The sequence below is a fragment of the Pteropus medius genome, unplaced genomic scaffold (assembly GCF_902729225.1).
Source record: "Pteropus medius unplaced genomic scaffold, Ma_sr-lr_union100, whole genome shotgun sequence".
NCBI lineage: Eukaryota > Metazoa > Chordata > Mammalia > Chiroptera > Pteropodidae > Pteropus > Pteropus medius.
Window position 1 is genome coordinate 1289671 of NW_024340700.1, and position 12222 is coordinate 1301892.

Genomic DNA, 12222 nt, shown 5'->3' on the forward strand with positions numbered 1-12222 from the left:
GAACATTGTACCTCCTCTTCTACTTTTAAATGGAGCTAAAATCTCATTTCCTCCAGGTCCAAAGTGATGAATCCACCTCTGTCTGATCATTTCTGTCACTTTAGCCTCACAGATCATTATGTATACTGTAAATTTTCATCATATTATGTACTAGAATTTTTTCTTATTTTCTTGCTTGATTTATGCATCTGTTTGCTGAGAGGATGGGAGAGGTGAAATTTGAGTTGAAATTATATATGTTTTCTTCCTTTTTTATACCAATCGAAGCACCCAGTGATTAACTTCATTGTGAACTCACCAGGCCATGACAACATTTTCAATTGTGAATTTACATAAAAGGAATAGAAAAGTGGTACACCACTTTAATTTTTATTTTCTTGGCAGATATTTTTCATAGAGTAAGAGAAGGAAAATGATTGAAAAGACAATATGAATAAAATGAAGAAACTCTGTAGTCAACTTTAGAATTACTAGCATACTACCAGATTTCTTTCAAGTTATATATTCCACTAAAACTAGGATTTAACAAACACTTTAAATTTCTGTTCAGTGATTAGGTAATATAATTTTTTGATAGGACAGGGTATATAAACTAAATGTCTAAATTTAAGTTACTATATAACATAGTCGTCATGAGTTCCATGGAGATATAAAATCAAATCCTATCCGATGGTCTTAATTACAGCCTCCTTTTCCACTGTGTGGCTATCATATGCTTTACATTTGTGTAGCATTTGGCATCTAGGATGTTTTATTGATTTGCCACCATCACTATGTGTCTATGCCAAACTCTTGAGTATTGTGGCCTATAAAGCAGTATACCCTTACAGTTGGAATAAAGGGGGATCAGTACTTAACATGAGTCACTTAACCTGATAAAAATAAGAAGGGATAGAAATAGAATTCTATATTTTCTAAATTTCAATCATGCATTTCAGTGCTATATAAATTCTCTCTAATATGGAAAGTAGCAATTTTTTTAAAGGAGAAAGCTAATATGAAACTTGTAGCATTATAACAATATTTAGGGATGGTAGGGTTATGATGTTTGAAATTTGAATCTATAGATAATATGTAACATGTTTTTTTTTTTTTTAATTTAGTCAAAGAATGGTGGTTTTTCATGTTTCCACAGGGAAATATCCATTCATTTGATCAGTGTGTTTAAGATAATTCTTACTTCTTCTTCCACTTAATTGAAGTGTTTATATTTTTATTCCATTCATAATATGACCAGACACAACTTAGAATTTGTATATTGTGTTGCTTTATATTAATATACATATATTGTCTGTTTTTATTTAGATTTGTGTATAGTTTCATATATTAGGGAATTATAAATTGAATTTATTTTAACTGACTTAGTAAAGTATTGATGTTAAAATCCAATGTTATTTTGAATATTCCCTTTGAGGGCTAGAGGAGACTTACAATGAAATCGTTTCACCAAGATTTCTTTTTAATAAGACATTCACTATTACTGGAATTGTATTTGGTGGATTACATTCCATTGACGTAATTTTAAACTTCCATTCTACTTCACTATAAATGGAATTTCATTATAGTGACTCCACAATAAGTGGGTTACAGTATTGTTGACATTTAGTAGAATTACAGATCTTACTGTCTTTGTATAGTGTGCATTAAAATGCATTATGTGTGCTTTTAATTCTGTTTCAAAGAAAGAACTATTGATTTACATAGTTATTGAATAGAAGAGTTTCATTAAACTCCATTGCTTAATTTCATGGTGGCTTTTTTTTTTTCTTTCTGAAATTATTTGAAAATATTTCTCAATGTCTTTGTAACAATTGGGTAAAAATGAGAGAAAACATATAATTATAAATGTTTTTTGTGAGTTTTCTCTAAGTCTTTATAAAGCCTTTATGGATCTTAAGCTGTACTTGTAGCTTTCTCTTGCTCTCTTTTATTCTTTATTATGAAGCTCTTATAGAAAATTAAGTATTTAGATAGTGCTTGGGACACTTTTCTAAAGAGTGAAATTAAAATAGTTCTTTTGTTTCATGCTCAGGGAATAGAGCTTGCTTAGAATAGAATCTTTTATCTGGATGCATATTTCTGGAATGTAATGGCAGAACTCCTGCTGTGGAGGCTGAGGTGCTGCGATCTCCTCATTTATCCCTAGCAGATCTCAGAATTAGGTATCCAGCTTCAGCGAATCCCTTTTTCTGCTAGGTGGGTCGGGGAGAAGGGCCCTTAGAGCACCAGACCCAAACGGGACATTGCCTTAGAATAGTCCTGAAGCAGTTAGTTCTAGAGCCACTGTTTCCTTAAAGGCCTGAGACCCAGGGATGACCAATTCCTAGGCCACAACTACTCAGTCCACTTTGATGGGAGGAACATTTTAAATTCATTCAGTAGGTTATATGTTTAAAAAAAATTAAACCTCACCGCGCTTTCTCCTCTTTTTTCTCCTCTTCTCTTTTCTGTCTGGGGGAAAAGGGTCACAGTAAATAACAACCTCAAGAAACAGCTTTATATTTCATCATTGTGCCACCCACAGTCTTAATTCTTCAGATTGGTTGGGGACATACTGTTAGTAACTTAGAGTAACAGATTTGAAATAGAAATGCCTTTCACAACCGTTTTAATAAGCATTTTAATTCAACAACAAAATAATTTAGAGGATCATATTTGTTTGTTTCTATGTCCCAAGACAAGAGTATCTAGAGGCCACATTGCCTGCTGAGCTTCTTAGCATTATCGCCAGGTCAGAAACTAGGCATATTAACATGAAAGATGTTGTTCTGCATCTGGAAGCCAAAATATAATGAGCATTGTTAATTTAGTTAAAGAAAAAGACAGCTGTTTAAGATTAGCCTTCTTGTGTATGTGTGGGAGTTAACAGAATAATGTCTCTTTCCCAAGATGTATATGTTTTTCTTTTGCTCATATGCAAATTTTAATTAATGAAGGAATTAATGAGCTAAATGAAATAATGAACCGTTTTATAGTTCAGTTGGAAAATAATTGACAAGTACTCATCTGAATGGTGCTATAAAGTTCTAGAAACAAGATAACTTCCAAAATCTCTCTATACTACGCATTATATTCTGAGTCATAGCTTCCTTTAGTAAAACTACTAAACCGGATACAGCAACTGTTTCCAAAATCAACCTTCATGGTGACCATCGTACAGAGCCCTGGCCTAATCAATGCCTTGCAGGTAAACTATTGTTGTTCTCTGATATGTCTAGATTACACACATTTATGCAGATGTGTATAATAAGATTTCTTTGGAAAATATAGTTTGTATGTTGAGTTTAAACCTCTTGTTAGCATTTAGCTTTTATAAACTTTAACTATATTTTTTATTCTATTGAAGGGTAGTACCAATTATATGTCAGGTATTTTATTCACTTAATTTCAACTATTCCTGAAATCCCTGAGAACTGGTGTTATTGTGGTTACCACTCCATAGCTGAGGAAACGAGGCTCCTCTGGACTGTAAGATAGTCACAGCATGACATAAAGGCACAATCTTTTTTTTTTTTTTTTAACACTTTTTAACCATAATTAACATATAATAAAATTCACACATACCTATACATTTAGGTGACATTTGACAAATGTATACACCCATGTAACTACCACTCCAGTCAAGAACATTTTCATTTCCCAGAAAGTCACCCATTGCTCTTTGCAGTCTCCTTCCACACTCCACCTCTTATCTGATTAGTTTCATCTGTTCTAAAATTTTCTTCATATGAATCACCAGCTATGTAGTTTTTTGTGTCTGCCCTCATCCACTCAGTCTAATGTCTGTAAAAAACATCCGTGTTTTTGTGTTCATCTGTATTTTGTTTCTTTTAATTGCCAAGAGCTTCCAATGTCTAAATGTAGCTCAGTTTTTAATTTTACGCCCGTTGATGACATTTAGACAGTTTCCGATTTTTGGCTATAATGAATAAATTCGCTGTATACGAGTTATGTAAAAATCTTTCTGTGGACATATATTTTCATTTCTTAATTATCTAGGTGTAGAATTCCTGGATTGCATGATAAAAAATGTATTTAATATTATAATAAATACTTTCCCAAAACAAAGGCATTATCTTAATCTAGTGCTGTTTCCTTAGTTCTAGCAACATGATTGTTTGGTAAACTGACTTACGGGATAAGGAATGATAACATAATTGGTCACTTTTTTCTCTAATACTTTCTTTTTACTCTTTAATTTAGAGAATTGAAAAAATAAGGATTAAAGCTCATTCTGTGTGGGAAGATTTTATTCTTTAAGAGGATTTCTGGCAAAGTTTTCTATTAAAATTCTACATATGCATACAAAACAGAATAGTAGACTTTGTTCAACTTTTAAAGCAGGTTATTAGTCATTTGTTGGCTAGTTAATTTACACTATTATCATCATAGGTAAAGCAATAATAATAATAGGAAAAGAAATGCCCCAATTTATTCATTACACAAGAATGTGTTAAACAGATACTATGAATAAGAGAAGGTTTTCTATACTGTACATACAAAGATGACATTTTTTTCCTGTAAGAATTGTATAAGTGGAGAATAAAGTAAGTGCATATATGCAATGAGATTAATACAGGCAATACGTACGTGGAAAGGGCTTTAATAAAGTTATCAAAAAATGTTTTTAGATTCTTAGAGAAGTGGGAAGATTTCTATCTCATAGAAGTAGAGACAGTTTCACAGTGGAGATGAAATTTGGCTGAGCCTCATAGAAGAGAAGAAATTTAATGAGCAGATCAGGAAAAAGTGCAGTTCCAGAGAGGGAAGGGTGGGTTACTGGGTATAGGTAACTGAAAACAAGGTTGATGGAAGAACAAAGGATTAAGTTTAGGTTTATTATTGAGAGGGGTTAGTTTGTGATGAGAGAAAGGGAAGTTCAAAATTAAAATTTCAAAATGTATCCACTTTGAGAGATTATGAAAACTAAAGCTGGGGTGTCGTAGTGTGTTATTGAAATGAAATGCGGAGAACAGTCAGTGGCTTTGATTGAGTTTAGAAACTGAGAAAGGTCATTATAATGTTAGCATTTCTAAGTAGCTGGAGATTTTTTAACTTTCAAATTTCGTATTTTTAGTAACTTTACAAACTTGATTATTTTAGCCACAGAAAAAGATACCCCATCATTGATTTAACCAATTATTTAAATAATTTGAGTGATGTACTTTTTGTTTAAGATACATTTATATATTAATAAAAGATCAATTTTACTCTACCCAGCTTTCTTGTTATGACTTTCATATTGGTAAACATCCATATGAACTTAAACTATATCTTTACTTCAGTTGATTAGATGACATTAATAATTTGGTTTTACTTATTATTTATTAACAAGAGGTATTTTAATATAAAATTCCTTTTAAAATGGAATGCTTTAGCTTGTTGCAACATATATATATATATATGTTTTTTTTTTAGGCAAGGCGACCCTTGGTTGACCTCACAGATTGCAAGGACCTTGTCAGCTTACAATCCCTTATTATTATCATTATTATTTTTTTATTTTTTTATGTCTACAGCACCTGGTCTTCCCAGGTGGTCTCCCATCCAAGTACTAACCAGGCCCAACCCTGCTTAGTTTCTGAGATCAAATGGGATCAGGCTTGTTCAGGGTAGCATGGCCATAGACTAGCTTCTTGCAATATAATGACTAAAGCTACTATCCTTCTACCTCTGGAATCTGATTTGTGGGCATTGTCTACAGGATATTTTATAACTGCAGTAATAAGGCAATCAGAGTTAAGTTCTCAGAGCAGATTAGATGTGCTTATTAGCAATAAAATATAGTCAAAATATGCCAGACATAAACATATTTTTATGTAATGGAATTACTTCAGCACATAGTTAATCTAAATTAAATGTGTTTATAATTGAGATTTCTGTGTAAGAAAAGAGACAATTTATCTGTTATGTAGACTTTATATGTTTTTAATATCACAGCTGAAGTCTTAGATATCTTGTGATAGTGAGTGAGGTGTCATTAAATGCAGCTGTTCTCTTCTGCTGTGGGTAGAGATATATGGCAAACCTGAAGCAAAATTAGAAAACAAAAGAGAGATTGCAGGGAAATGGAAGAGAAAAAAATTAGAAGAGAAGAGGAAAGCTAACTTCCTCATATTTTCTCAAGGTTGTTAACCAAAATAGTTTCCAGCCTTAACAGTTATGGAAATATAGGAAGGGATTTTATTTCTGTCTTAAAAATACCTCTGTATGGTTCAAGGTTTGCTTTGGGGAGTTGGCACAATGCCCCAAAATCATGTGTTTTGGGGATGTTATATTAATTTGATGCTCATTGGCTTCCTGGTATAAATAGGGAGATAAATACTGCTTAAAGAAATAGTCTTTAGGTGCATTTGATATTGTACTTTAGAAAATATATGCATGTTTATTAGAAAAGTGAATGTTGAGATTAGCAAATAAAATGTGCAGTGAGCATCAAAGAAACACTACTTATGATAAGAGCTAACCTGTATAATTTCACTGTGTAATCCTCCATTATATATACGTAATATCATTTCAACATAGCTCCTGAGCCCTGTACATCCTAGTCCAGTCTCAAGCATGTCTAATTTTGAAATAGCTATGTTCACTTCAAAAGAAAAATTTATTTGTTTTAGCTTTAAAAATGAACCACTTAGGAAGATAAGAAAGTAAGTTTTTGTGGATTCCTCTATGTAGAAGAATCTTAAGATAATTCTTTTACTTGAGCCATAGCTGAAGAGAGCAAATTAAACAGACTGAAAATTGAACTTGAGTTAATTATTCTTGAGTTCATTACTATCGAACCTAAATACATTTTAACATAATATCTAAAATGCGTTCTTAAATTTGGTAGGATATATTGTATAGTATTTTACAAATTTCTAAATTCCAAAGGATATTAATAATATGTGGAATTATTCAATTTTTATATTTTACTAAAAACAATAAAACCATTTTCCCCAAATGTTTCTATACTTAATAATGTACATTTCTGATTTCGAGTAACAGAACACTTAATTAGCTGGCCCCATTTACAAATAGCTCTACTTGGAGCAGTTTGTTGCTAGATCCTATTAGCCGATAGGGATAAGATTGAGATGGAAGGATAGATGGTCTAATTTGAAATACTTTACTTCATATGGAACTTTGCCTGAATGCCAGTGCCGTGTATTCAGTATTTGGCCAAATGCTGAAAATCAACATATATTTGCCTTTATCAAAACATTTTGTAAACATTCTACTTAGAAACATAAATAAGACAGAAAGGATGATGGAAAAAAATTGCTTTTCTAAGAAAAAAAAACCCCACAATACTGACGTACATATATACATACTCACGTATTTTCTCCCTTTTAATGGCTAATCTGTTTTTCAGATTAGTCTGTGGTTGTTATGAGAGTACAGGGTGAGAGCCGAGAAAGGAATTCTACCCAGAGCATTTCTGATTCTCTTAGTATTTTATGGGACAGCATGAGAGATCTCTTCCAATTGTGTAGGATAAGTACAGCCCACTGAACACTGCTTAACAGCAGTTTACTACAAGCCAGTTATAATGTCAGAAACATTGGAACCTTTTCTTTTCTCCTATATTTGAATAATGATAAATGCCTTCACGCTGTGTGAGAACTATTGAAGTGTGTTTCTCTGCAGGTAAAGTTGGCAGTGTCTTATATAACTCCACTCAATGGGAGTATTACTTAAACAGCGTGAAATACATTGTCTGACAAGAATTGTATCACAATTTGGAATGATGTTTATGCAAGTCGATAGCCTGGCAGTTATTTGTAGTATAAATAATGGACCTCAGAGGACACAATAGAAAACCCTAGTCTTCATTTGGATATTTATAGTGAAAACTATAATCGTTCCTTGTAGGAGAATAATTTAAGCTCAATTATTTGGTCATAGTCCATCAAGTGTTTATGATGAGGGATAACTTGTCTGCTCTTTATTTCTAAAATAAGATGTATAATATAATAATATGTCACTATTGTTTTCAAGAGTCTAAATATAATTTTCATTGAAATTGAAATATTTAATTGCGTATGTACCTAATGCCTGATTATCGAGTTTTTGGCTGTTATTTATAATCTAACCGCTGTGCCATTCTTTGCTGCTAGTTTGTCATCATCCATCTCTCTTGGTGATGATAGTTTTGCCTCTCATGGTATTTCAGTAATGGTTTCATGGTCTCAGCTGGGCAACATAATAGCCAGATAACCAAAGAGACTGTTTGACTAATGGAATATGGGAATGGAGGACAACAATTTCAGTCCTTGGCAAATTTTTGAAAGATTGCAACTCTGTTGATTCATATTTCCATTCAATGAGTTTGTAGGCACCCCAGAACAAATGTAATAATCAGAGAGAATACTAGATGTAGATACCATTTTTAGCAACAGAAACAGTTGGTATTTGAATCATTGAGGTTATGATATATGAATACTTTACTAGTTATGTGACTGCATTACTTGTGAAAAGGTGTGATTGGGCTCTTAAAATTGGGCATGGCAATTGAGTATTGTAATCTGAAAAGTCTCACCACTTTGATCATGCTTCCATAAAATAACTAGCATTTCAAGACTTTTTTTTCCTTGTGATTTATTTGTCTTTATCCAATGATTGCTTTTAAAGTTAGAATCTGGTTGCATACATCTCCAAGATCTTTTCCTTATAGGGTGGGGTTTCCTGAGCAGTGAGGACATCAAAATGTCTAAGAGGCATTGCACAACTATAAGCTGTAGTGTCCCAACAATGGTGGCTGTGAGGTGATTCATAGCTTTTTCACCCAACTTCTTTTGCATCTGAATGGTCAAGTAAAATTGGGAACACATTGTTTTTCAAGCTGAATCTCTTCTCCGTTTTAATAGGAATTATGTAGATAAGTTATAGGGTGGAGTTTTGAGAACTGGAACCTTTTAAGCATCAGGTTTAAGATAAGTAAGAAGTGTTGATGTTCTCCATCTTCCTCAGTTATCTTTACATTTGTGTTTACTCTTACTCTTCACTGTTCTATACCTCCACCCAGATAATTCTTGTTCTTTCTTTTCTTCTCTTTATGTTGGATTTCTTTTCATTTATTCTATCTCATGATGTCTCATTGCTTCTCCTTGCTCTTCCCCTTCCACAAATAGAATATAAATTAAAACCCTTCTTTAGAAACATCTGATAATAGAAGTAATATGTTTATTACTTTCTTGTTACAATTAAAAACTATATATAAGCAAAACAAACAGGAAAATTTTCATAATTTCGTAACAGAAATTGATCGAGTGCTTGGGATAATTGTAATTATATAGAGAAATTTATTCTACCTTATTTTTCTTAGCTATTTAAGAGTTTGTCTATGTTCTCAATTTACAAAGTTATTTTATCTTTTATTTTACCTTCTACTGTACTCTCTTTCCATACCACAAGGATAAATTAAATTTTATTTGCTTTATATATGGCCTAGTAACCTCACTGGAGAAAGAGGTTCCCCTGCCTTATTTCAGGATTTATATATTAAAATATTTAGTTCTAGAGGTAAGGAAAATAAACACTTACATCAGCACTAGTCCTTTCCAAGGGGATTTTAATCCCACCACAACTCCTTTACTGAATGTGTACAATGTTGAGTATTTCATTTTCTTACAGCTATTTTTATCTTTATTTTACTTTATATCTCTATATTTTTCTTTTTTTATCTTAATATCCTTCTTTCATCCTCTTTATTCCCTTTAACCTCATTGTTATAGAGTTATATGAGTCAATCTAGTATGAGAGAAAAGTTAGTTTTGTTATTTTCTGTGGAGTTTGCAAGTAAGCAAAAGTGACTATTTTCCCTAAGTCAATAATGTTTATCAAAAAACTGGTATTATCACTGTAAATTTTCTAAACTCTTAATTCAATTTAGTAAAGTAGAAACCCTGTACTTTAGAAATGTTGGAAAAACCCTCAGAATCTAAGTAAACTTACTTGAAAGAATGTACATACATTTGCATTGCAGTAATGGTTGTGTTTATCTGAAAATTTAATATATTTTTATCATAAAAATCTACATAATGTTGAATTATCTAGAGGGAGGTTGGAGTTAATTAAAAAACATAAAAGAATGTTGGAAGTTAGAATTTGCACATTTATCATCTTCTACTTCTCTTCCAGCTCTTTTCCCTTAAATACTACCTAGAAAAGCACTTTCACCCAACCCATTGTATTCATTTTTTTCATTCTCTCCATTACACCCAATATTCCCTGTATCGTATTCACAGTGTTGTAAAAATAATGTGAATTTAATATTTCTAACATAGAACTTGATTTGTGACTCAGAGCTTCGTTTGCTTAGAATAAACAACTTAATCTAGGGGTTTTCAGGTAATTTCAATTTAATCTAGTAATTTTAAGTGACTTTTCTATTTAAAACTGAGTCATTGCTTCCTGCTAATTCTTCTGCCATGGGATCTGTGTGCAGGGGGGACGTATGTAACATGTTGTTCGGAGAGGGCGTTGTACATTTTGGATAGTATATTGTGATTGCTTCAACTCGTAGAGATCAGAAATCCTTTCTTGTATAGATTCAGTTCCCTCAAAGTAACTTCAGTATTAGCTTCAACCACACATACCATCTAGCCCACAATTTTATCCTATACTGGTTACTTTGCATAGCTTTCTAGCAAATGATCTCTAGCAAAAGAGCTGACTCGCACTATTTCTTCAGTGATGGACTCACAAGAGTGTTGCGAGTTTCCCCTGCCTCCCTCTTTGAGAACCACAGGGCACACATAGGATTGTGGTTCCTACTTATGCATAAGCCATATACAGTCAACTGTTTTCCTACTATCTAGAGGTAGCGATTTTGAGTGTCCTGTGTTTTGAACTTTAACGTACCATTGATGTCAGTCAATCTCGATAATAATAATAGTCACACTACTACTACTACTACAACTACTATTACTACTATCATCTAACACTTATATTTTAGTTCACATTTGCCACATACTCTTATAAGTGTTGGAAATATATTAACTTATTTAATTCTCAAAATGATGTAGATAGTATTGTTCTCATTTTGTAGATGAGGAACTTGGGGTTAAGTGACGTACTGAAGGTTACACTTATTAGGTGACAGATCTAGATAATCTGACATTAGGTTATGCACTCCTAATCCCCAAACTCTGTGTGGGATTCCATGTTTGACTTTTCTCACCTCTGCCAGTTTTTGTGTCCTGTGTGGTCCAAGGGCTGGTCTAGTCTAGGGGATAGTGATGGTGGACTGTGGAGGAACTTGTTCAGTGGAGAGCAAATTCCATCTGCTTTTAGATACCCCAACTGACTCTCACCTGAATTTTAACCTTTTAGACTCAGAAACCACAGATTTAGAATTTTTATTTGTTGTTTTCTTCCTCCCCCTGTCTCTAATCTCTGATTCTCTTCAATCAAAGAGTACCCTCGTAGTCTAAGATTCAGCCAGTACTGGCCACAAGGGAGAAAAACATAACACATTAATGTTTCAAGTTGTTGATTTGTCTAGCGCACACTTACCAAAGAAGTCCAACTGGCCCTATATCCTGCAAATATGTTGGTGGAACCTAATGAAACTGCCACTTTTGCAGGTTAAAAATGGTGAGCAGCAGCGATTTCATGTGGCTCAACCTAATATTCCTTCATCAATTTTCTTATAAGTTTCACAATCATTAGAATGATTTAGGCCACTATCATCTGACAACTAGAAAGCATCACAATCTTTTAATGGCTCTTCCTGCTTTCCATTTTACCCTCTCCCATTTGTTTGTTATACTTCAGCTAGAGTAAGCTTTATAAAATATGGTAGTAATGAGCCACTCCCTGTATAAAATACTGTAATGTTATCTGATTGACCTTAGTATAAAATCCAAGCTCTATTAATGTGGTTTAAAAGTCATGTAACCATACATCCCAGTTAGTATCTGACAGCCCTAGTTTACACCTGCTGCCTCAGCCTAATTATGAAGGGTGTCCTTTTTTATTCTCAAAAGTGGCCTGGTTTGGGTGATGAATTATATGATCATTATATTATATAATCTCCTGCTCTGCCCTCTGCATTTCTCTCCAGCCTCTTCTCTCACCACCTCATCTTTCACATTTTAAATTATACTTTAAGCTCTAACTACCTTGCACTCCTTTGGCTTTATGGAACATATCACAGTCTCTCTTAGCTTGGGCCCATGATGGTGTCACTGCCTGCAACACTCTCTGTTAACCTGACTAATACTTGCCAATTTG

General features: G+C 33.1%; 1 protein-coding gene and 1 non-coding gene across 2 annotated transcripts in view; one reads left to right on the forward strand and one right to left on the reverse strand.

Moving 5' to 3' along the window:
* Positions 1-12222, forward strand: part of LOC120617489 (laminin subunit alpha-2-like) — a 230348-nt gene that overhangs the window by 14577 nt on the left and 203549 nt on the right. The window lies entirely within an intron of this gene.
* LOC120618451 (5S ribosomal RNA) lies at positions 5511-5629 on the reverse strand. The gene has a single exon (XR_005657258.1). It is a non-coding gene; the product is annotated as a 5S ribosomal RNA (ribosomal RNA).